Source organism: Myxine glutinosa, chromosome 4 (assembly GCF_964187855.1).
Source record: "Myxine glutinosa chromosome 4, kmMyxGlut1.1, whole genome shotgun sequence".
Lineage (NCBI taxonomy): Eukaryota > Metazoa > Chordata > Myxini > Myxiniformes > Myxinidae > Myxine > Myxine glutinosa.
Window position 1 is genome coordinate 35131645 of NC_136264.1, and position 24223 is coordinate 35155867.

General features: G+C 46.2%; 1 protein-coding gene and 1 long non-coding RNA gene across 5 annotated transcripts in view; one reads left to right on the plus strand and one right to left on the minus strand.

The window, feature by feature from the left end:
- The window catches only part of LOC137426069 (chemokine-like protein TAFA-2), a 686347-nt gene that overhangs the window by 648808 nt on the left and 13316 nt on the right, over positions 1–24223 (plus strand). The gene's annotated exons all lie outside the window — the stretch shown is intronic.
- Positions 1–24223, minus strand: part of LOC144891698 (uncharacterized) — a 192721-nt gene that overhangs the window by 23746 nt on the left and 144752 nt on the right. The gene's annotated exons all lie outside the window — the stretch shown is intronic.

A 24223-nucleotide genomic window follows, 5' to 3' on the forward strand; every position in this document is an offset into this window, starting at 1 on the left:
CATGCTCCATCAATCTTTCAAAGGTGGCGGGGGCGTTACACAAACCAAACGGCATCACAGTAAACTGATACAGTCCCTTACCTGTGGAAAATGCCGTTTTCTCCTTCCCTGCCCTATCCATCTCCACCTGCCAATACCCACTCTTGAGGTCCAAAGTCGAGAACCAATTTGAGCCCGCAACGGCATCGAGGGTGTCATCAATTCTTGGCAGGGGATATGAGTCCTTGAGTGTCACGTTGTTTAGCTGGCGATAGTCCACGCAGAACCGCGTGGTCCCATCCTTCTTTTTGACCAGCACAACAGGTGACATCCAAGGACTTTCCGAGGGCTCGATCACACCTGCGTCGAGCATTTTTTCAACCTGCTCGTCAGCTTCCGCCCTCTTGCTCCAAGGGAGCCGTCGGGCGGCCTGACGAATAGGCCGGGCCTCACCGGTGTGGATCTGATGTTTCACCAGGTCCGTACGTCCAATATCCTCGGTGGACAAGGAGAAGAGGTCCAAATGGGACCCAACCAGTTTGTGTAAGGCCTCCCTCTGGGTACCTCCCAACTCTACACTACTACGATTTACCATCTCGCAAATGGGATCGGGCCAATTCCTAGAAATTATTGAAGGCTCCCCCTGGGGCCGGCTCGGCTGGACGTTCTCGCCCCTCACTGACGCGACTTCTCTAACTGGGGTGCAGCCAGCTACCTTCGTGCCCCTCACTATAGTGCGTGGTTCTGTGCTAATATTAATTACTCGGACGGCCACCACCGGCCCGTCCGTTTTTACAAGGGTACGGCCCACGATTAAACCAGGTATGGATAGCGCTGCCACCGGTTCGACCAGGCCGCAGGATTCCTGCCATGTCGGGCGAGCTGACCATCGGGCCGGCACGATGGCCTCGGCCCCCGGAGGGATGGTCACGGCCTCAGGAGCCTCCAGCTCCACCCTCTCGGCCGTGCTCACCCCCTCCAATGGTAATAATAATAATAATAATTCATTTATTTTGTATAGCGCTTTTCCAGAAGCCCAAAGGCGCTTTGACAGAGTGGAAAACATAATGCATAACAATACATGAAAACAACAATTGCAAAAAGACAAGAATCAAGAAAACAAACAGCAGCGATATACGGCATATATATAAGACAAGAATCAAAAAGACAAGACAAGAATCAATAGGGAAATATTTAAAGCAAAAGGAGGGAGAAGGAGAAGAGATAGTCAGGGGTTAAATGCTGTGGGTTGAATGTTGAATGCAGCGTTGAACAGGTGGGTCTTTAGTGATGTTTTGAATGTGGTGAGTGAGGAGGAGTCTCTGATGGTGTGAGGTAGTGAGTTCCAGAGGGTGGGAGCAGCGATGGAGAAGGCCCTGTCCCCCCAGGATCTGAATTTGGTCCGGATGGAGGGGGTCAGGAGGTTGGTACCAGCAGAGCGGAGGTTGCGGGTGGGAGTGTGTCTGGAGAGGAGGTCAGCCAGGTAGGATGGGGCCAGGTTATGGAGGGCTTTGTATGTCAAGAGGAGGATTTTGTACTGGATTCTCTGGGGGATGGGGAGCCAGTGAAGCTTGTAAAGGACGGGGGTGATGTGGTCACGGGTCCGGGAATGAGTGAGTAGACGGGCAGCGGAGTTCTGAATGTATTGGAGTTTATTGGTGATTTTTGAGGGTGAACCATAGAGGAGGCTATTGCAGTAGTCCAGACGGGAGGTGATGAAGGCGTGGATGAGGGTTTCTGCAGCCGTGGAGGAGAGGGATGAGCGGAGACGGGCAATGTTTTTCAGGTGAAAGAAGGCTGACTTTGTGATCTGTTTAGTGTATTTGTCGAAGGAAAGGGTTTGGTCAAAGATGACGCCAAGATTCCGGATGTGAGGGGAGGTGGATACTGGGATACCGTCGATGTTGAGGGCAAAGTTATGGGTGGATTTTGTGAGCGTTTTTGGGCCAATGATGATTATTTCAGATTTATCACAGTTAAGCTTGAGGAAGTTGATTTGAAGCCAGGATTTTATTTCAGTGATGCAGTTTGTCAGGATAGAGTGGGTGTCGGTGGAGACGGACTTGGTGGAGATGAAAAGCTGGATGTCATCGGCGAAGCAGTGGAATTGGAGACCATGACGGCGGATTAAGTGACCGAGCGGGGACAGGTAAAGGATGAAGAGGAGGGGGCCAAGAACTGAACCTTGGGGGACACCTTGGGGGAGGGGAGCAGTGGGGGATTTGCAGTTATTGATGGAGATGAACTGGCATCTGTCAGAGAGGTATGATTTAATCCAAGAGAGGGCAGTGCCGGTGACGTTAAAGGTGGATTCAAGTCGGGTGAGGAGGATAGTGTGATCGATGGTGTCAAAGGCAGCGCTGAGGTCGAGGAGGACGAGAATGTTGAGGTTGCCAGCGTCAGAGGAGAGGAGAAGGTCGTTGGTGATTTTGAGGAGAGCAGTTTCAGTACTGTGGTTGGAGCGGAATCCGGATTGGAATGTTTCATACAAGTTATTGGCAGAGAGATGATGTTTGAGTTGAGTGGCTACAGCGCGTTCCAAAACTTTTGACAGAAAGGGTAGGTTGGAGATGGGTCTGAAGTTGTTTAGGGTGTCAGGGTTTAGACCAGGTTTTTTTAGAATGGGGGTAACAGCAGCAATTTTGAGGGAAGGTGGGACGATGCCTGTAGACAGGGAGGAGTTTATTGTTGCAATGATAAGTGGAGAGAGAGCAGGGAGGGAGGCTTTGACAAAGCTGGAGGGGATGGGGTCAAGAGTGCAGGTGGCAGTTTTCATTCCTATGAGGAGTTCAGAGAGGTCAGTAGGAGAGATTGGGGAGAACCGAGACAGGGGATGGCAGGACAAGGGGGGGCAGGTGGTTGGAGGGGGAGCGGGTGCGGCGGTAGTCAAGCTGTTGTAGATGTTGTCAATTTTGCGTTGGAAGAAAGAGAGGAAGGAGATGCAGTTGTCTACTGTGAATGACTGGGTGGTGGTGTTCAGGGGGCGGAGGAGTTTGTTTATTGTCGAGAAGAGTGCTTTTGGGTTTCCGGAGCCAGAGTGGATAATTTGAGAGTAGTAGGCAGAGCGGGCGCGGGAGAGGGCATCTTTGTAGTGTTGTATGTGGTCCTTGTAGGCTTGGGAGTGAACTGTGAGACCCGTTTTATTGCGGAGTCTTTCAAGTTGGCGAGCACGAGTTTTCATCAGGTGGAGTTCAGGGGTAAACCAGGGAGCAGAATGGGTGAAAGAAACTGTTTTGGTTTTTACAGGCGCAAGCTGGTCAAGGCAGGAGGAGAGAGTGTGGTTGTAGTAGTCAGTGAGGTCGGAAGGGGTGTGGAGGTCAATGAAGGGAGAAGTGGACATTTTTTCAGAGAGGGTGGATGAGAATGAGGTAGGTGAAAGAGCGTTTAGCTTACGGAAGTTGATTGTGCGATAATGCCTTGGTGTTGGGGCGGGGATGTTGATGGTCAGAGTGATGGCTAAGTGGTCAGAGAGGGTGAGGTCGGAGCCATAGAGATGGTGCAAATTTAATCCAGTGGAGCAGACAAGGTCCAAAATGTGACCACGGATATGGGTAGGAAAGTCGACATGTTGAGTGAGGTTAAAGCAGGTGAGTAAATCAGTGAAGTCAGTGGTTATTGTGGAGTCAGTGGAGTCCATGTGGATATTGAAATCACCAAGGAGGAGGATTGAGGGGGAGAGGGAACATAGCTGGGTCAGAAAGTAGGAGAAGTCAGACAGGAATGATGGGTGTGGTTTGGGAGGGCGGTAGACGACAGCCATGACTGACTGCGTGTGACCAGAGAGTTTTAAAGCCAGGTGTTCAAATGATGGAGCAGATGAGATGGAGATGAGGTTGGTCTTGATGTCTTGACGGTGGATAACGGCAATTCCACCACCTCGGCCCTCCGAGCGTGGTTTATTGACGTAGGAATATCCATTGGGTGTGGTGAGGTTGAGTGTGTAGTAGTCCAGAGGTTGTTGCCAGGTTTCGGTGAGACAGAGAAAGTCCAGTTTGTTATCCAGGATGTATTCGTTCAGGATGAGGCATTTATTGTTGAGGGACCGGGTGTTGAACAGGGTGAGCTTGATGTTGTTTTGAACAGCAGGGATGAATTCAGGTGATTTAGCCAGGGTTCGTAGGCAGGAGGTGCGATCGTGTGGGTTGCTGTGACCAGGTGCGCTGGGACGAAGAGTGAGAGTGCGCTGAGCCGACCAGAGGACGGGGATGGAGTGACCTGATTGCAAATAAACAAACTTGCGACCGGAGCCACGGTGAATGTACCTGGGTCGTCGGAGGAGTCCATTTGATTTGCCATGCCATGTCAGGCCGCAGGATTTGTTTTCTGCCCCTCTGGGCCTTCTGGATTTCTGGATTCCTTCTGGATCCTTCTGGATTTCTTCTGGATTTTCTGCCTTTCTGGATTTGTTTCTGCGCAGGCTGAGTCTGCCCCTCACTATAGTGCGTGGTTCTGTGCTAATATTAATTACTCGGACGGCCACCACCGGCCCGTCCGTTTTTACAAGGGTACGGCCCACGATTAAACCAGGTATGGATAGCGCTGCCACCGGTTCGACCAGGCCGCAGGATTCCTGCCATGTCGGGCGAGCTGACCATCGGGCCGGCACGATGGCCTCGGCCCCCGGAGGGATGGTCACGGCCTCAGGAGCCTCCAGCTCCACCCTCTCGGCCGTGCTCACCCCCTCCAATGGTAGCTCTCCCACTCCCCATCGCAGGATCCCCCGACTCAAGTCGATTTTACAACCGCCGGCAGTCAACAAATCCAACCCTATTAAGCATGGGTCGCACACCTCCGCCACCCAAACCTCTATCTCTTGCTTTACCGATCCCAACTTGAGGGTCACAAAACCACGCCCTATGATCGGAGCCGTTGCCCCGGTAGCCAACTGCAAACTATGATTTTCCAGACGCTGGATTTTACCCCAGCCGTCTGCACTCGAATTAAGGACCACGGGGCTGATGATCGTGGCGCTGGCTCCCGTGTCCACCACGGCGTCTACCCCCACGCCGGCAATTTTGCACCGAATTGTCAAACTACCCGTCCCAATTCGGCCACAATGAATGACCTGTCGCGTCAACGAGGGCTTCTCCCCATCCCCTACTGCCGAACACCGCCCTGCATGCCCGGCACGTTCTAGTTTCCCGGGCCCTGGCGGGGGGGTGTCTGAGGTCGGCTAGGCCGATCTATACGGGGCGGAGTTGAGGGCATTGGTTGGCGGGAAACGTCCCGGCGCGGAGCTCGACACTCCCATGCACGGTGACCCATCCGAGCACAATTATAGCACCTCACCTGGTAAGGTGCTTGCCTCCGGTATTCCAAATTCCCCCCCCTGTATGTCCGAATTGGGGTACTCTGTCGTGGACTACCGGGTGCCACCGCTGGGGCCGCCTGCCATGGTCCAGGTCCCGCCAGGTGCCGATCCACTAACCTCCGGACCATGCTCTCCAGGTCAGGGCCCCCGTCGGGGGCGGGCCCCCTTGGGGGGCCGCCCCCCATCACGGGCCCCATCTGACGCACCGCCACTGCGTGGCGCTCGCCTCCCCGGGCCAGGGGCCTCGCTGCTTCCCAACGGGCTGCAGCGTCGGCCGCCTGACTCATGGTTTGCGGGCGCCACATGGCGAGCTGTTGCCGGAGCTCCAGATCCGGAAGGGCCTGAATAAAGTGATCCAGCACCAGGCTTTCCTGGGAACTCGCTGCCATGTCCGCGTGTGCAATCCCGACCGCGCGGCGAATATCGTGAGCAAGTTCCCCGATGGTTTCCTGGGGCTTGCGTTTTCGCTGCGCAAGTTGGGCTTTAACAAGCTCGCTTTGCTGCTCAATGCCGAACCGATTAATTAATGCCGCACGGAGAGCTGGCAGGGTGAGAGCACCCGGTGGTAAAGCCGTCAGCACCTCCGCCGCCGCACCGCGCAGTGCCCCCACCAGGTGTACTCCACCTTCGTCCGGATTCCAACCGTTGCCTTTACACACGTACTCAAACTGCGCCAGGTACGCCCTCAAATCACTCTTGCCGTCATACGGCGCGAGTGGGACCTTGTGGGCGCCCGAAGGTCGGACCCCGCGCGTCACTCCTTGCGGGATCAACGCGGGACCAACCCGTTCGGGCTCCCACAGTACGTTATTCCCGGGGGGCTCCCGCGCGTCCCCCGTCCCTCCAAACACTACCCCTCCTGGTGTCGATGCCTGGGTCGCCCCTCCGCAACCCGCTACCCACGCCATGCCCCCACATCCTTGCTCACCAGCACCCCCCTCACTCCCCATAGCCAAACCTCCTTGCACACCTCCCCTGTCCATCCACTCCGGACCAGTCATACATCTTACCATTGGTCCCTCACGAACACCCGGGTCTACACCACCCCCCAAGCCGACTGAATCTCCCCTCACATCATATACATTGCCACTCACCTCCGTACTTCGTCGTCGCACCTCCTCTGCCACCTGCAAACTTTTTATTTGGTTAGTGAGCACCTCATCATGATTTGAACACAGACCTTGTACATATTCCATGACTTCCTCCTTTATCTCCCTCTTAGTTTCCCTCCGTCTCTTCTTAATTTCACTCACCCCCTCTTCCACCTCCTCTAATTTTTCCTTTACCTCCTTCATCTCCCGGTGCGCCCCCTCTATCTCTTCCTCTAACGCCACTTTAACCGTTTCTATGTGCGTCCTCACCTCTCGGTCCTTCCTCTCTATTACTTCTGTCACCTCTTCCAACTTCTTCGTCAACCCCTCATGTACCATCTGACATTCCTTCTGTGTCGCTATTAATTCATTTTTTATATCCTTTTGTGTCGCTTTTAACCCCCCGATTATTGCAGTGTTCTTTTCCACTTGGTCCGCTAGTTCCCTTTGTCCGACTGTCAGCTGTTCTACTCCCTTCGTCAGATCCTCTATTCCCCCCTGTAACCTAGCCGTATTATTCCTCACTTCTTTCTCCATACGCTTCTCACCTCGCTTTACCTCCTCGCGTAGCCAAGAGACCTCCTCACTTACACCTCGTCGTATCTCCTCCATCTGGTTCCCCATCTGTTCGATTTCCCGGGCGGATTGCTCCCCTATTTCCCGCAATTTGTCTTCCATCCTATTTTCTAACCCCATTAACCCATTTTTCACCCCCTCTAACCCATTGTCTAACCCCTCAAATTTAGCTTCTAGCCGTTCCCCCATTTCTCCCATTTTGCCCCCCATTTCGCCCCCCAATCGCTCACTATCAGCCCTCGCTCCGTCCCTCATTACCCCCATTTGGCTTCCCATTACCCCCAATTGCTCACTCTGAGCATCCATCCGGTTCCCCATTACCCCCATTTGGCCCCCTATCCTGTTTTCCATCCCTTTGAAATTATCGTCTGTTTTTACCATAAAGGCCATCATCTGTTTCATAAACAGGTTCAAATCCATTGGCATCTCGGGTTCGACTACCGCGACCATGGGCGTGGCTAAATTTGGTGCCGCTGTAACCACGTGCGCGAGAGCGCCATTTTGTGCACCTGATACTCCCTCAACCGCCTCCTCATTGCTCCCCTCCATCTGATCCTGGGTTACTCCTAACCCCTCTATCTCTCCCACCGGCATCCCGTCGCCTTGACCAGCCATGGCGCGATTTCAAAGTTCGGGTTTTTGTAAAACAACACAAATTTCCAGCACTTTATAATTTTGAGCGCGTTAAGCGCGCTTCGGGTCCGATCCCACTCCCAGACACCAATTGTTACAGTACTAACACAATTGGTGTCCAAAATTTGGGCTAAATAAATTTAGTCCCAGGTCCGAATCCCACTCCTGACACCAATTGTTACAGATCGCGGTTAGATGTTGTAGACCGAGCGGTTGGTGACCGCGACCTAACAAACTTACCTGATTCCACCCGAACTTTGGCCGTATCGCACCGTAGCTGCCCAATCTGGAAAAGACTAAAACGACCGAATGCAAAGAGGAAAAGGAATAAAACGAGAAGACGGACAGAAGCGTGACTGGGTTTATTATTATTTACACACAAGCAAAAAGCAAGCAATCAAGTTTTATTTACAACACATAAGACGCAGGTGACACAGTGCAAATTTTAGCTTATCTACAGACTTAATTAACCCAGGACAGAACAAACAAAAGACACTGACTCACGCGGGGAATTGCAGGAATGGCAGGATGTGGATGGCTGGAGGGAGAGGGAGGTCCAAGGGGGTCCCGCAGCACAACCGGCGCGTTTAGCAGCCGCCGTCCAGGCCAGGCCCCACGCTGCTGTTTTGGCTGCTGTTTTGGCTGCTGTTTTGGCTGCTGTTTTCGTCGCGTGCTTTGCCAGGCCTTGTCCCACTCGTCTGGTCCAAACCCTCAACTCTTTCTTGTTTCTCTCACTCCTCACCACCGACTCCTCACCGCAACCAACTGACCACCGACTCCTTACCAACGCAACCACTGACCCTCCTCAGGCAACCGACTCAGACCAACTCAGACCAACTCCTTGTGACCAACTCCAGGCCTTTCTGTCTTCTGCTCTCCTCTGTCAAAACGCATCCCTCCCTGGACACGCCCTGCCTTGGGTTATATAGGCCCCCGCCCCTCAACCTTTGCGAACCTCCCCGATCGCTCTTCCTCCGCCCTCTCTAGCCAAACCCCTGGCTCATGGTTGGTCGAGTGGGGCTGGCTCACTCCTCCCCTCTATGACGAGGTGGAGACACGCCTTTCTTCCCCAACCCTACCTCGTGGCCAATGGTGGTTGAAGAAAACCGCCCAAAATGCGGAAGGCAATTGGAAGGGAGGTTTTGGGAATGGGAATGGAAGTTTTGGGAGTGGGAATGAAGGGAATCTATCTCTTTCACTGGTGCAATGGAGTGTTTCTATTAATGGGAGACACAGCCTTATCCTAAAACACAGAATAAGATATAACTATCGAACATGGATATTCTATGATTGGCTGACGTGTATGCTTGTGGACTAATTATGGAACGCCCTTTTGATCTTTACACAGCTCCGGAGGCAGGAGGCACAGAATAACAATAACAACAATAATAATAATTCACACCAATTTACCACAATACAACACAATCAAAAAAAATATATACAGTCCTCATATCCGCAACAATATATATATATATATATATATATATATATATATATATATATATATATATAGATATAGATATATATATATATATATATATATATATATATATATATATATATATATATATATATATATATATATATATATATACACATACATACATACATACATACATACATACATACATACAACAACAACAACAACATGCATTTTAAGGCCATTTTCCCTGCTAGAGCGGGGGTTAGCCTTGCGGTCCCCATGACAATCTTCTCCATTTTGCCCTATTTTCTGCATCTCTCCTTGTTAACCCCCTTGCCCGCATTTCTTCTTCCACCATCTTTAGCCAAGTCTTTCTCGGTCTTCCCTGTCCTCTACTTCCTTCTACATTAACTTCAATCACTCTTCTCAACCAGTCACTTTCATCCTTCCTCAACACATGACCAAACCATCTCAACCTGTTCCTCTTCACAGCATCAATCACAGGCAATATTCCCATCATCTTTCGCAATTCATCATTTGTCTTCCTCTCTCTCAACGATACTCCGCACATCCATCGAACCATTCGCATTTCCACCCTTTCCAGCCTTCGTTGCTGCTCTACGTTCATTACCCATGTCTCGCTCCCATAAATCATAACACTTCTCACACATGCAGCAGACACCTTTCCCTTCAGCTTCAGCGACACTCCCCTCCTCATCAGCACGCCACTCAGTTCCCGAAACTTCTTCCATGCACATCTCACTCGAGCAACCGTTGCCGAGTCTGATCCACCTTCTCCATTCAGCATGTCTCCGAGGTAGCAAAATGTTTTCACACCTTCCAGCTTCACGTCGTCTCCAAGATCCAACTCAACATTTCCTCCATCTGCAGCTCCCTCTGTGCACACCTTACATTTGAATGTAGCTGCCACACTGGTAAAAGACCCTCTCAGACCACTACATTTTTGATGAACCCACTCAGCGCACATTGTACATTGAATGGAGTTCACTCCGACACCCTTCCTGCACACAGCACACGGCCACTTCCCAGTTCTTTCCACCTCACCACATGCTTTACCACTTGCCATCACCTTCGTCTTTCCGATATTCACCTTCAGACCTTTTGTCTCCATACATTCCTTCCACTTGTTCATCTTTTCCTTCAGTCCATCCATACTTTCCGCAAGCAACACCAGATCATCTGCATACAACAACTCCCACGGTAAACCCTCCTTTACGTTCTGAGCCAGCACCTCCATCACAGCTACAAATAGTAGTGGACTTAGTAGTTAGTACCGACGCCTGATGCACTCCCACCTTCACCTCAAACTCACCACTGTTCCCATCCTTCGTCCTTACAGCTGTGCGCGCTCTTTTGTACATTGCCATCACTACTCTGATCAACCATTCCTCCACTCCTAACTTCCTCAATGCACATGTCAATACTTTGTGTGGAACCCTATCGAATGCTTTCTCCAGATCAACAAACCCAAGAAACAACTTCTTCCTCTTCTCCATGTACTTCTCCTGCAACTGCCTCACAATGAAAAGCGCATCTGTCGTTCCTCTTCTTGGCATAAATCCAAACTGCATTTCGTCGATCTTCACTTTCTTCCTTATCCTCCTCTCCAACACCCTTTCCAATACCTTCATTCCATGCTCCAATAACTTTATCGCTCGGTACGAGCCACACTCCAGAGGGTCACCTTTCCCCTTGTATAGAGGGACGAGGGTACTCAGTTCCCAATCCACTGGAATGCGGCCTACTTTCACCACCAGATTACAGATCTCTGTCATTCTGTTCACACCCCAACTTCCTGCTGCCTTCAACATATCTCCCACAACTCCCGTCGGCCCTCCCGCTTTTCCACTCTTCATTGCTTTTATCGCTTCCTCAACTTCCTTCTTAGTTATCTTCTCTGCCGGTCCTAAAACTGGGTTACTCTCTGTGTTGCCATCCCATTCATTCTCTGTATTCAACAGCATTTCCATATATCTTTCCATCTTCCTTTAATTCCATCTGGGTCGACAACGATTTGTCCCACTTCATCCTTCAAGCAACTCACCCCCATCACATCACACCTCTCTTTCGCTATGTGCTTTGCAATCCTAAATACTGCTTTCTGACCCTCTTCCGAATCCAAGCGTTCTCCGAACATTTTCCTACATGCCTCCTGCGCCTTTGCTACCTCTTTCTTTGCAGCCTTCTTGGCTGCCTTTTAACTTTCATGCTCTGCTGTTTCTGCTCCCGTACCCTTCGCCTTCTGCCACTCCTTGAACTTCTTCCTCTTCTCGTCAATCCTCTTTCCAACTTCATCATCCCACCACCATGTTTCCGAGTGCCTCGGTGGTCCTTTTGTCCATCCACATACCTCACCAACGGCTCCCAACAGACTAGCTTTCATTGACATCCAACCACTTTCAAGCTCAACCACATCACCCTCTACCTTACTCAGCCTCTCTTTTAATGCCTCCCTTACTGTCACCTCTTTCAACTTCCACACCTTCATTCTCGGTTGGTACTTCACCTGCCGAGCTCTCCTCGCACCTTTCACCCTTATGTCGCAGACAACCAAGTGGTGCTGTGAAACAGCCTCCTCCCCCGGGATCACCTTTGTGTCCTGGAGGTGCCCCCTATCTCGCCTACGAACCATCAGGTAGTCAACGGTTGTCGTCGACCCACCTGACGTGTATGTAGCCATCCCAGGTAGTCAACGGTTGTCGTCGACCCACCTGACGTGTATGTAGCAAGCTTATTATCCTCTTTCTGGAACTGAGTATTACAAATCAACAAATCAGCTCCATCAGCAAACTCCAAAATCCTTTCACCTTCTCCATTTCTCACACCATATCCGTAACCCCCATGAACTCCCTCAAAACCATCCATACTCCTTCCCACATGTCCATTCAGGTCTCCTCCCACCACAACAACTTCCTCATCTTTCACGTTTTCCATCAGCTTCTCTATCGCACACCAGAACTTGTCCTTCTCTTCCTCGCTTCGACCAACCTGCGGAGCATATCCCGAGATGACGTTCACCAAGAGCTTTCCAATCATCATTTTCACCATCATCAACCTATCACTCACTCTAGTCACACTCACCACACTGTCTACAAACTCCTCAGAAAACAGGACACCAACACCATTCACGCCCTCCGGGCACCCTTGCCACACAAACTTGTATTTCTGTCCCTGCCTACCCTTCACCATTCTCACACCACTTCCCTTCCATCTCGTCTCTTGCAGACAACATATGTCCACTCTTCTTCTGACCAATACTTCCACCACTTCTCCTGATCTCCCTGTCATTGTCCCTAGATTCCATGTCCCAAACCTCAGAAACCGATCTCCTCTTCTGGCTGCACCCTGCCCATATGTACTTGTAATTGTCATGGTTCTCTTTTTGAGGCAATGTTTTTATGGCCGGATGCCCTTCCTGATGCCAACCCTCTTCGTCGTCTCTTACGACACGCAGGGATACGGTGTACCTATTCTGACCAGGGTACACACTGGGAAACGTTTAAAACATGGAAATTCTGGGGGGGGGTGGGGGGTCAGCATCACGGCTGCGGTTTAAACATATTCCAACAATATCCAAACAGAACCATGAAAACCATGAAAAACAATCCGGGAAAAGTCTCTAAATGAGAACGTGGATTTGAGAAAGAAGGAGCAGAGGCGGAAGAAAAACGAGATACAGGGGGCAGGGCACAAGCCGAGACGAGGAGGAGAGCGAACAAGCACGTGTCCGGGAGCAGAGAAAGAATCAATATAGAATTCTTTGTCTCGGGAGGTGAGGTGAGGGGGAGAAAACAAAATAAAAGAAACAAGCAATACAGCGAAGGAAATAACCCAAACCGAAAAAACACAGACGGGGGGAGGGAAGCCCCAAGTCACCAGGCCGCGCACGAGGTACGACCCAGAAAACGATTAATTACACACAAGTTTGCACGAACCACAAACCAACACCAACCAGAAACACACAATAACACGTACACAGCAAAATAACCAGTGGAAATTTGACAAAGACAAGAACGGGAAAACACTCAAACTTCGATGCCGTGGAGAGCTCGAAGCACGCCTCACTCGCCCGAGGAACCGGAAGTTATATATATATATACATACATATATATATATATATATATATATATATATATATATATATATATATACTGTATGTATGTATGTATATATATATATATATATATATATATATATATACTGTATGTATGTATGTATATATATATATATATATATATATATATATATATATATATATATATATATACTGTATGTATGTATGTATGTATATATATATATATATATATATATATATATATATATATATATATACTGTATGTATGTATATATATATATATATATATATATATATATATATATATATATATATATACTGTATGTATGTATATATATATATATATATGTGTATGTATATATATATATATATATATATATATATATATATATATATATATATATATGTGTATATATATATATATATATATATATATATATATATATATATATATATATATATATATGTGTATATATATATATATATATATATATATATATATATATATATATATATATATATATATATATATATATACATACAGTATATATATATATATATATACACAAAGAATTAAGTTAAGCACCCCCCCCGTTTTTTTACAACCTCGCACATTACAAGTTTGTTGTCGTCAAAACAGTGTAATATACCCATGATATTGCTATATTTTCTGGAGAAGTGATATTATGGTCACATAAAAACATAACAATCATGCCGTTTTCAATATTTTATTCTGAATAATTTAAGGTGAAAATTTTTGGGAATTTTAGGCATATTTTCACCTCAATTTAAGTATGGAGCTATAGGTCCATCACGGACAGTGTGGATGACGTTTATGTTTTCTAACGTACAGTCATTGTTCTGAGAAGACCTCTAGCGATCTTTGCGTCAATAACGTGTGTAGGACCCACGTGATCGGATCACGGACTCAACCAATCACTTTTTTTCACTTTGATCACTCAATTTCATCAATGGATAATTGCTAATGTCATACCAATCATTATTTGATCTCACATACCTTAGAATATATGCCAATGTATACATATACACAAAGAATATATATTAGGGGGTGCTTACCTTAATTCGTTGTGTAGGGGTGCTTAACTTAATTCTTTGTGTATATATATATATATATAATATATATATATATATATATATATATATACAGTATATATATATATATATATATATATATATATATATATATATATATATATATATATATATATATATATATATATATATACAGTATATTATATGTATATATATATATATATATATATATATATATATATATATATATATATATATATATAACGGGGGGGAGGGGAGAAGAGTGGGAGGGGGAGGGGGGGGAGAGGGGAGAAGAGGGGGGGATGGGGAGGGTGAGGGGTGGGAGGGGGGAGAGGGGGGAGGGGAGGAGGGAGGGGGGAGGGGAGGAGGGAGGGGGGAGGGGAGGGAGAGGGGGGGAAGGGGGGAGGGGGGAGGGGAGGGAGAGGGGGGAAGGGGGGAGGGGGGGAGGGGAGGGAGAGGGGGGAAGAGGGGGGAGGGGAGGGAGAGGGGGGACGGGGAGGGGGTGAGGGGGAAAGGGGGGAGGGGAGGGTGAGGGACGCCCTCCAGTACCGGCGTTGCCGGGCGGGGGAAGGGAGACCCGTACATTCCCAACCCGTACATTCGCCCTCTCGACTCAAGCTCACTCGGACAAAAGTCTCGCACAAATTACACCGTGAAGGCCCAATGGCCATGTCTATGCCACAAATCAAGTACGTGAGCGAGTCGGGCGCACTGAATTGAAAATATATAGAACGCTCATACTCCGTGAAAAGTGAAGCTACAATATTTTTGAAAAATTTCATTGGTTGCTAGGAGACGGCAGCATGTAAAAACCGTTTGAATATTTGCAATACAGTTTGATCCAGAGGTAAGTGGTATGGTCTTGCTGGTTGGTGGACACGATATGTGTAAGGGAAATTATTTTGGTGTCCTGTATCGTGCTAGTTGGTGAACACGGTACATTTAAGGGAAATGATTTTCTGTCATTCTTCTGAGTGGTTGCTTCTCCTTCCCCGTATTTTTGTTCATTTTATTGTTTTTTTCCACTCTCTTGAGTTGTGGGCCTTCCTTGAGTGGTATTACATTTATCATCATCATCATTGGAATGTCTGTTGTAAAGATACGGACATCAAGTCCGTATCTTGACGCAGAGAGCATCAAGCACCATATTTTTATACCAGGCAACGACAACGGCAACGCACTAACGCAGACCTCGCTCGGCCCCACCCACAGCAACCGCTCTCGGCCCCGCCCACAGCTGCCTCGCTCGGCCCCGCCCACAGCGATCTCACCCAGGCCCGCCCACAGCGACCTCGCTCGGTCCCCGCCCACAGCGACCTCGCTCGGTCCCGCCCACAGCGACCTTGCTCGGTCGGCGGTCCCTCCCACAGCGGCATCACTCCGCCCTACACAGCACTATCGATATATTATTCGTACAATGCCGGGTACTTCTGCTCGCTGAAAACAAATCTATGTGAAACATGCTAAATCATGCTAAATGCTAATCATGCAGAAGTACCCGGCAAAAACGCAATCGCTCTGAAATATGTGCGAACGCGTAAATGAGTTAATGGCGGCAACGAACATCACGTGATCGCTCTGAGCGAATCAGCGCGCTGCTCTGCTTCCGGTCAGATTCCGGTCATAATATTTCGCGCTGAGATAAAAATATGGTAAAAACATATTATGAAATAAATTTTTAGGTCAGCCATGTTCGTCCCAGGCTCAATGGCCATGTCTGTGCCAAATATCAAGTACGTGAGCCTCTCCGTTTAGGAGTCTATTGGTAACATTACACACACGCACGCACACACAAACTGTGTTTTATATATATATATATATATATATATATATATATATATATATATATATATATATATATATATATATATATATATATGTATATACAGTAATACCCCGGCCTACGTCATTAATTGGTTCCATAAGCCGTGACGTAACTCGGTTTTTGACGTAAACCGGGCGTAATGCCTTTTAGCTCTTTCACGAGTCTCGATCTTGTATACAAAAAAAAAAAATGCCTTAAAAATGCCTTAAAATGAAGACAAACACCGTAAAACTAGAGTAAATAACTCGCGAAAGTATATAACTATCGCTAAACCTTAAAGAACACGACAAACACATTTTAGTCATATTTTTTAATGAGTAATGAACACAATTAATAAATGAATTTGGAAAGAATAATAAATAAAATTAATAAGATTATGTTATTCACCTTAAACATGGCGTCTCTTCTGAACACAAACACACATTTTAGCAGTCTTAGCCGGCGGCGTTTTTTCAGTGACGTATGCGAGAATACGTTCCCTATCATGAATGATGGTCGATACCGTCGACCGTGGCAGCCCTAAGGCATAGACCTTATCGCGAATCGGTAAATATCAACAGAGGGCGCTCCACCGCAAAGCATGATGGGATCGAAAAGGGGGCAAAGGTAAACACGAACCCAGAAGAGGAAGCGACTGTCTACGATCGACGCTGTGTTTACGGAAAGGAAGATGGCTAATGTGAAAGAAATTCAGCGTTTTTTGGCATTAAAATCCAGCGATTTAAAGAAATATTTGAGGGAAAGGGGGGTTCCCATTGGAGAAGAGAAACAACCTGCTTATGCAAGAAGAGTTCCTGAATGTTGAAACCTCGATCGGCCATACAAATATCGCCGGGCTGGAACTTGTCTACAATGTTCGTCATCTTTACAATTTTTTTGTCCGACGTGTTTCCTCCTGTAGGTTTGGAAATGTATGAAATTGTTCCGCTAGGTGTAATACCAACAAGGCACTTGAGAGTAGGTCTTGACTTATATTGGCTGTACACTTGCGAACAAAACTTGGGAGACGGTGCTTTGTCCTAATCCAAAGCGAAATGCGAGGTCCTCGTCGTGAAGATTAAGCCGAAGCTTCATGAGTGTCATGAGTAGTTGATCCTCTAAAGATTGAGATCGCTTAACTCCGGGGTTTGTAGTATTGTTTATTTGCCAGGTCTCTTGTCTTCCATTGATAATTTCCCCTTATAATAATGAAGGTTCTGTGCATGAGGGGATACTTCTGCTAATAACCATTTAAACAGGTCATAACTAGGTAAACCTGTATAAAGTTTCACAAGTTCATCACAGTTTGCTATGTCCGAAACAGTAAGCTTCTTGTTACATACTGCAATGGTGGCTTTCAGTTTTGCGACGGTGTCCTTGGCTTGCAAATACTGGCTCATGAGCTGATCACAGTGGTTAGGATCACATAGTGTGTCAATGTAAACAAGCAGTCTGTCAAAGTAACAGCGACCGCCGGCGGCGCTATTGCCCCTTTCCGATCCCATGACGCATTGCGGTTCCAATTCGTGATAAGGTCAATGCGCTATCACCGACACTTTTTCACCTTTTTCATACCTTTTAATCAGATTTAACTTATCTTCCATCGTAACCACATTACGCTTGGAAACACTAGCATTATCCTTCTTAGGACCCATGGCTAACACACACAGTAAAGGAATACTGTACGTCGCCTCTGTTTTGAATGAGAACCAGCAGCTGCGCGTATGTACAGTATACTGTACGTACATTTTTATATATTTTGAATGTGCTTTTTATTGTATTATAAAAAAATTTTTAGCTTCTTTTATTGGTAATTTATGTACTATTTTATTTATTTTAAAAATATCTTTAAGGAAAAAAAAAATGTTCACGTCCGTAGGAGTGACGTAAAGTCGCACATAATGACGTTCGCTGAACTGAAATTTACTCTAGAAGAGTGGCGTAAAGTCGGATTTGACGAAGGTCGAAATGGCGTAAAACAGGGTATGACTGTATATATATATATATATATATATATATATATATATATATATATATATATATATATATATATATATATATATATATATATATATATACACTATATATATAGGGAGATTAAATCAGACGCGGACGTAGCTTCAGGACGTCGATCTTTAATTTTCGACAAGCTTTCGACCAACAAAGGTCTTCTTCTTAGTCGTCCCCAAGTTCAACGGAACTTGGGGACGACTAAGAAGAAGACCTTTGTTGGTCGAAAGCTTGTCGAAAATTAAAGATCGACGTCCTGAAGCTACGTCCGCATCTGATTTAATCTCCCGATTATTTATTTAATGCAAATGATACGCCCTGCTCGTACTGTGGAGTCTCTACTATTTCTCACAGTTATGTATATATATATATATATATATATATATATATATATATATATATATATATATATATATATATACACACATATACATATACAGTCCGACCCAGCTATTCGTGGGGGATACGTTCCTGGAAAATCCGCAAATAACGAAACCCGCGAATAGTGGGGCATTGTTTCAATGGAAAAAGGGGGGGATAGGTTCTCGAGTCACGAAAATCCACGAATAGAGAGGATCAATCCGTGAATGGCGAGGCAAAATCCGCGAATGGTGACGCAAATCCCGAGAATGTTGAAGATAATCCACGAAGGTCGATGAAAGTCCCGGAAATGGCGAGTCAAAAACCGCGAATGTCGACGAAAACCCGCGAAGGTGAATGAAAATCCCGTGCGATGAAAATCCACGAAGGTTGATGAAAATCCCATGAATGTATGCCGTGGCTTTCTTTCAATGGGGAAAAGGGGAATACGTTATAGGATCCCGACGGTTCCTGATTTACAGAGGAACATTTTTGAAGTTTAAAATATTTTCGACCGCAAATGCACATGCTTACAGTTTCATAAAAAATTCTTACAAATAAAAAAAACACACAACACCAGGTACCATTTCAAATTTATTGAAGGAATGTGCTTACAGTTTATTAAAAGTGCTTACCCAGTTTAACCATACCGCGCCGTGAAAGTAAGAAAAACACAACACCATCATGTACCGTTTAAAATTTAAATTTTACAAACACACACAACTTTCAAATGATGATGGTGATGATGGTGATGATGATGATGTTGATGGTGATGAATTAAAATCGCAAGAATTCCTCTAACTCTGAGGATGACCCAAATTATAGTCCTGCAACGTCATGCACTGAGGGAGAAGCAGGAGAGGGAGCAGTTAAGGGTGTTGGTGAGGATGCTGATGAGGACACTGAGAGGATGGCAAGAGAGGAGGGTGCTGGTGGTGTTGAGGTGAAGGGAGCAGGGTGAAAGAAATTGGTAATGGAGAGCTGCCTGGTAGATTGCCGCAGGTTTCGATGCAGCTCTTTGTAGGGGAGAACCAAGTCATCTAAGCCCCTCTTGAACTTGAGGTACCTCTCCATGACTGGGTCAGCATCTTCCAACTTGTCGACAAGCGCCCGCGTGCCATGCAGCAACTCACCCAGGAACTGGACTGTGAGGTTAGACCTCGGCACCTCTTCCTCATCACTGCCTGCCTCCTCCTCCTCAGAAACCGTTATTATGGCCTACAACTCCTCCTCGGCGAGGTTGTCACCATGTGAGGCAATGAGATCCTCCAACTCCTTAGGCTGCATGTCATCAAATCTTTCCCTCCCAACTACCGTGCCAACCCGACAATCACATTCCTCTCCTCAGTGTTATAGGCCAGTAAAGTTTCTTACTGCCTGTGGCCACAGGTTATGCCAGCAAGCATTGATGGTGGAGGGTGAAACCCACCAATCAGGGTGAAAGTTACTGTGGGGGAACTTATGGGGCAGAGTAACAGGCTCCAGCAATCGGGAGCCAGGAGACCTTCAAGATTCCCCCTCCCCCTTTGAGGGTGAACAAAGGGATTTTGAACACGTTTTTGACTCTCTTGGTCCGGGCTCTTGGTCACAGGCGGTCGCAGTTGTGCTGGCTCTTGGTTCTTGGACATTGTGGACCTAACACGTGCCTGTATTGATTCTCGCTCTGGCCCCACCGAGCACATGGACATTTGTGCTCTTGGTTGGTCTCCATCTCGCAGGCCTCTACACCTGCATTATTCCACTCTGGGCCTCTCTCTTGTGCACCCACCACGTGTCTGCAAGATTGCTACACTCCGGGCCTGTCTGACTCTGCTGGGTTCGCTGGGCACGTGTGTTCTGCTCTTGGGGCCTGGATTGTTGGCCTGGCACATGTGCCCCTCTCTTGGCTTGGGTCACTCTGCCATGCTGACGATCGACCTAACTCTGCCTGTCCGTGTCGGGATCGTCGTTACCTGCTCGTGCTTCTCAGTGGCAACAACGGGACGGTTAGTGCCACGAGGAGAAGAATCCGGAGCATTGTAGCCTTTGTGCTAGCAGGTTCCCTACGTTCGTTTGTTCGTTCCCCTCCTCTCCCCGTGAAAGTGTGCTGGGCCCATGTGATGTTTATTCGTAGTAATCGTCATAAGGTGTAGAATAAGCTAAGTTTCTGCTTCTCGTCCCTTTTTCTTTGCTATTGAAATAATTACATTTTAAATATCTGTAATAAATCAAATCGTTAAACCGTTTTCCTTTTCTCTCTGTCCGTGAATGTCTTTTCCTTCATTGATCCGCCATTGTTCGTATCCAGGTTAACATCGACCGTAACGGCATTAGCATCCCTTTGGCGGTTACCAAAGGTTTTCGCTCGGCTGTCTAAATTTGGTATGCCGGAGGGTACGTACAGTACGTTCCCTGATTGAAACCGTCACGTGGTACAGGTAAGCTATCGCGCGACTGTCCGATTAGCATTCATAGTTGCTGATTCGCAACCTGCTAAGCACGAAGTTATTCGTGTGCGCATCCGCAGGTCCGGTAAGTTCGGGAGGGAACGGAGGTTAACGCCCTCGTAGTAAACCCGAACCCCTCACCATAACACATTGGCACCGGGAGTGGGATTTCTGTCCGAGCACCGTAACACATTTGGTGCCGGCAGTGAGATTCCGCTCCGGCTACCGTAACAATATATATATATATATATACTGTAAATATATCATGATATTTCAAAAGGTTTGGAAGGATTATGACAAAACTCGGTGGATACATTAAGTAGGGAGAAGGACAAGCTGATTAGATTTTCGAGGTCCGGATGCAGATCCGGCCTATTAGTGGGATGCAAAACGTGGACTGTTCAGACTGGTGGAGGTCTGCACTCTACCGAGTGACGTTGTAGTTGCAATATTTGACCATTAGTATTTGCAATCTGCTGTGAATTCCTGATGAAATGATGAATATGATGGTTCTTTTTTTTCTTGCAAAGAGAGATGTCATGTGATGCTGGCATGCTAGCCTGTAAGGAACATAGTACTCGATTTACTTAGGATGAAGGCCTTATAGGCTGTGAGTATTTTTTATTGTCTGGTTGATTTGGTTGTGAAATAAATGTTAGCTCTTTCACGAGCCTCGATTCAGTATACAAAAAAAAAAAAAAAAACTCCAAGAGTGATGTGCATTGAAGAGGAAGGTTAAATTATCACTGGGTAGTGGGCCAATAAATGGGCACAACTAGCTCAGGAAAAAACAAATATGCATGAAAGGAAGAGAGAGATATAATGGAAGGAAATACTGAAACCAGCAACTAAAAAGGGATGGGTTAGGAAGGGTTGATGGGGGTAATATAAAACATAGGTCAGGATGGGGCATGACATGAGGAAGGTATTGACTGCACAAGTGGGAGAAGTTTTTAATTACTTGGAGTGATGGAGGATGCCAGTCCCCCAGTTGGCTTTGTTTGTTGGTTTTCTTTATATGGTCAGACTACGAGAAGTTATGGCTGATGGTGAGGCCAAAATGTTCAAGAAACTGAACCTCTTCCAGCGGCTTACTATGGAAATAAATAGGTGAGTTCATTTGACAATCTTTTTGGAGTGACCAGGTATAACTTGGTGGTAGATAGAACTTTTCCAAGATTGAAAGACATGTTCCATGTCAATTGAAAGACAAAACATGTTCGTTTGCAAAAGCAGCAGAGCAAGATTTGAGAATGAGCACTGATGCTATGTAAGATTGTCGCCGATGCAGAGTTGCAGGTGAAAATAACTTTCTCGACCTTCTCAGGTGAGGACACAAAGTCCAATTGGCAGGGCTAAGATGTAGACAGTGTGGAAGGTGTTGGGTTTATGAGAGTTGGAAGCAAAGACCGAGTTGAGACTTTCAGCCTCAGTTTAAGTAGAGTCCGTGGTGATGCAGTTTGAGGTGAGAGAGGGGATAAAGGAGGATCATACACCAGAGGTCGACATGTCAAGGTGCCACCATGACTTTGAAACTGGTTTTAAATTTCAGTGAGATTATGTTTTCTGGCTTGCCGATGCATGGATGCACACTTATTGTGAGACTTATGGAATTGACTTGAGGTTGCCCTCAGTTGGGTTATCCTCCCATGTTGAAAAAGGAAGCTTATTGACCACAAAGGCTTTGCCACAGGATTTGGTGCACTATGACCGACAGGATGGATATGAAAGCGGCTGATGAGATGGGATAAACTTGTCCATGAGAGAGCGAATAGGCTTTTGTGAAAGTATACCCATGTGGAAATCAATATGATGCTGTGGGGATTGCAGCCCAATTCTAATTGCAGTCATTCCTCCAGATTTATTGGGGGATTTGGTCTATTGAGATATGGTGGCATGACAAGACGTCTCAGAATGGTTTGTTGTTTTTTAACTCGAGAATGTGGACTGTCAACTGCAAATATTCACCATTCGTGTTGTTGAAACTATTTCCAACAAACATAGCACTGTGGCAATATCTGTTGTCATTGTGGTACTGTTGATGCATTTTGATGCACTGTAAGTCTTCCACACTGTACTTTGACCACAAAGCTATAGTTGTGTTGCATTGTCCAAAATGACACAACATATGTCGGCATTCCGCATTCCCTTCAGCACAACCAAAGAGCCTATAGTTCCCAAAATGAAAAACATCCACAAACTAGAACGACACTCGGTAGACAGCATACCTCCGCCAGGCTGAACAGTTTACGTTTTGTATCCCACTGATAGGCCAGATCAGGAGTCGGACCTGAACCAAAATATAATTGGCTTGTTCTTGTCGCCTAACCGACCTAACCGCCAGCTTAGGATCCTACGATCCTGGGTTCGAATCCCGGTCGATCGCTGAATTAACGCCAGGGGGGTTGACTCAGCCTGTTCATCCTTCCGAGGTCGGCTAATTGAGTACCAGTTCACTGGTAATTCCCTGTTTGTCATAAAAAGGCGACAAAAAGGGTTGGCGGCAGGAAGGCCATCCGGCCGTAAAACATTGCTTCAAAAAGGGGCCCAACAAAAACACCAACAACCACGGTGCCCTTAAAAGGCCAACCCCCGCTTTGCGGGGAAAAATGGCCTCTAAAGGTGTTTTTTTTTGTTTTTTTGTCGCCTAACCAACTCGTCCACCAAGTTTTGTCATAAGTCGTCTACAACTTACAACTTTTTGAAATATCATGCTATATATCGGTTTTGGATTTATTTGTATTTCATATTTGGATATTTATTATTATAAATAAATTATTTATTATAAATATTATATAAATATTTATTATAAATAAATATTTATAATATTATTTAATATTATAATTATTTATTTATAATAAATATTATATAAATATTTATTATAAATAAATATTTATAATATTATTTAATATTATAATTATTTATTTATAATAAATATTATAAATATAAATATTTATTAAATATATTTGGATATCTATATAATAATAGCGTAAGGACTCGACTTTGTTATCCCTTTTACGCCGCACCCAGTGACCCGATGCCCACGGCACTAATGGATTTACGATCTACGAACCGCGCTCTTTGTTTATCATGTACAGACATACTCGAAAAATCTGAATTAGCCGACGTTGGGGCCCAAAAGCATCCGATTAACTGCCGATACGACGCCATTTTACAACGCCATCGTATTGGCGTCTGCTGGGCAAAGGCGAAGCGAGCCGTCCGCTGATTGGACAGTCGAGTGGTGTGAACATGGGTGGTGTGAACCAAATGGTCTTTTTATTCCCTTGAACATTTTAAATTAGGATATATAAGTAAACGTCTTTATTGTCATTTTAATAAAGTTAAATGGAGTGACGTTGCGATACTCGGAGTGCGTTGCATAAATCCTCGTAACTCAGAGAGGTGTAGCAGGTGGCGAGACGTAAGGAAGCTTAAAG